At 44.1% G+C, this 2778-nt stretch overlaps 1 protein-coding gene across 1 annotated transcript in view; it reads left to right on the top strand.

Moving 5' to 3' along the window:
• Positions 1-2778, top strand: part of LOC143690422 (patatin-like phospholipase domain-containing protein 5) — a 187616-nt gene that overhangs the window by 140290 nt on the left and 44548 nt on the right. The gene's annotated exons all lie outside the window — the stretch shown is intronic.

Below are 2778 nucleotides of genomic sequence, written 5' to 3'. Positions count from 1 at the left end.
AGCGGTGGACGTCAGGGCGGAGTTCAGGACCCCGGGTCGGCGTCGCGGCTGCTCGGTTGGGCGCCAGCGCGCTCTGAGCCGGGAGTCACTGCCAAGGCCAGGGGGCGCCAGGGGGCTCCAGGGGTGAGCCCCGCCCCGGGCAGTCCTCCCCTTGCCTTGCCCATGTAATTGAGCCCCGTCCAGCCCCAAGGTCAGAAGTGCATTTCCCTAAGTCCAAAGGACAAGGAGGGGCCTGGAGAGAAATGCATTCCTTTTTGTTGCCTAAGTCAGTGACAAAGTCTCAGTTGGTGCCACTGGGTCCTTAGTATCTCTTTGACACTTAACCTCCCTTAAATAGACACCAGTATGGAAATGTAATTCAAGATTTTGCTTGCTTCCCTGTATTTTTTTTTTTTTGTATGATTGTCTTGAATTCTTCATGGCACGCATTAAGATTTCTTCATTTATAATAGGGACCAGAAATTTCCGTTTTAGTGATTCAGTTGTAAGAAGCCCTGTGTGTGCTAGGTGTGAGGCAGGTGGGGAGTTTGGGAGCCTCAGGACTAGTTGACCCGGGTGCCCTTAGCAGGTGCTACATGCCACCTGACCTGCTGTGACCTGCAGAGCACCCACATGGGGAGGTTAGTCTTTGATTGGAATGTGTAAGCAGTGGGTGCAGGGTTGGAACCCAACAGAGTGCCTGGGTCCCCAACTCTCTCTCTCTCTCTCTCCTGTCCCCTGCCTCTCTGTCCTTCTCCGAGTCTTTGTTTCTCTCTCGCACATTCATGCACCTGCTATGACAATTTATGAGGAGTCACCTGGGCACTGCTGGTGATGGGGTCCCACCCTCAGTGCTGTCACAATGGACCCTAAACATCCCTCTTTTACCTCCCTGTCACCCTGTGAAACGCCTCTCCAGCCAGTGAAACATTTCTCCACATCTCTTAAACTTTTTCCTAGAAGGAAAAGTGGTATCAGTGAGATGTTGAGTGCATTGTGCCACTGCTCACATGAGACAGACATGGCTTTGAAGACGGGGGAGGACTGGCAGCCACACACTTAAGGAAGAGAAAAGTCAAATTAACTTATCAAATCCTTTTCAGAGAGCAAGGATACAGTTGGTTCTTGCACAATGCAGTTTTGTTGCCCAGGCCTGCCAAGTGTTCTTTGTGTTCTATTTTATGCAACTGGAGGAACCCATGATATGTTGTGGTATTGACAACTGCTGTACATGGAGGCGGAAGATCATTTTGCAATACTTAACTATTTATTTCACTTTTTTACAATTGTAGTTAAATATATGCAACCTAAATATAATTTTATCCATGTCAAATGGAGGATTCTTTCACATGAAGTACTTTGACAATACCGTGTAACTTTCATCACTATTTCCAGAGTATTTTTATGATCTTAAACTCAAACTCATAACTCAGCCATAACCTCCATTCCCCGTCCCCTCACCCTTATAACCACTATTGTGTATTCTGTATTTATGAATTTGCTTATTCTAGTTATTTTGTATCAGTGAGATCATGCCATATTTGTCCTTTGGTGTGTGGCTTATTTCAGTCATGATGACGCCTTCCAGATTCATTCATGTTGCAGCAGGTACCAACATTTCACTTAATTTTTTTTAACTTTTTCATTGTAAAATTTAACATATATACGAAGCAAAGAAAGAAAAAAGCAATAATTTTTAAAGCACACTTCAATAAGTAGTTACAATACAGATCCCAGAGTTTGTCATGGGCTACAAGTCCATCATCTCAGATTTTTCCTTCTAGCTGCTCCAAAACACTGGAGGCTAGAAAGAATAATAATATAGTGATTCAGCAGGTATACTTGTTTTTTAAATCCCATTTTTCTCTGTAATACCTCCTCCTCCTTCAATCTTCCTCCCAATCTATGGGAATCTTTGGACAATGCCTCTTCTGACTGTTTTAGGTTTAGAAGGGGTATCAACACTAGGATAAGAGGAAGTAATTAATTTATAATCTTGGAAAGGCTGGGTTTCAGGATTTATCTGACCTAGGAACTCTCTGGGAATTATATATTCCAGGAAGGCAAACCTAGTGCAGTTTGAGCCCTAGGTGTTCTTGAGAGTCAACACAAGTGATGCTGATTGGGGGTTTAGCAGAACATGGCAATTAGCACTATCTAACTGAAGCTTGCATAAGAGTAGCCTCCAGAATAGCCTCTTGACTCCACTTGATCTCTCTTGGTCACTGATGTCTTATTTTGTTACACTTCTTTTTCCCCTTTTGGTTAGGAAGGCGTTGTTGATCCCACAATGCTAGAGCCGGACTCATTCCCAGGAGTCATGCTCCATGTAGTCAGGGAGATTTTCACACCTGAATGTCATGTTCCATGCAAGGGGGTGGGCAACAATTTTCCTTGCAGAGTTGGGCTTAGAGAGAGGGAGGCCACATCTGAGCCACAAGGAGGCTTCCTGGTGGCAACTGTTATGACTCATTGTGGGTAGTCTTGGCTTCTCCCCTACAGAAATAAGTTTCATAAGGGCATGCCTCAAAATCCAGGGCTCAACTTATTTTCTTTGGATTCCCCAATGTTTGAGAGGGTACATGGGTTTCTCAGATGGGAGAGTTTAATAGTTCCATATATATATATATATTTCCCCTGCTTCAGACCCTCAAGGGACTCTACTAATAGTTTTTAATTATCAGCCCACCATACTGTAAGATGTATACTGGTATTATATTAAGCTATACAGAATGACAAGGTCTCATTCCTGTTCTGGACCCCAGGAGTTTGGGTTGTTTAAATGAGCTATCCAGAAAG

This window comes from Tamandua tetradactyla, chromosome 7, assembly GCF_023851605.1.
Source record: "Tamandua tetradactyla isolate mTamTet1 chromosome 7, mTamTet1.pri, whole genome shotgun sequence".
In the NCBI taxonomy this organism is placed as follows: Eukaryota; Metazoa; Chordata; class Mammalia; order Pilosa; family Myrmecophagidae; genus Tamandua; species Tamandua tetradactyla.
Note: the sequence above shows the minus strand (reverse complement) of the source record. Positions and strands in the feature narration are given on the sequence as shown.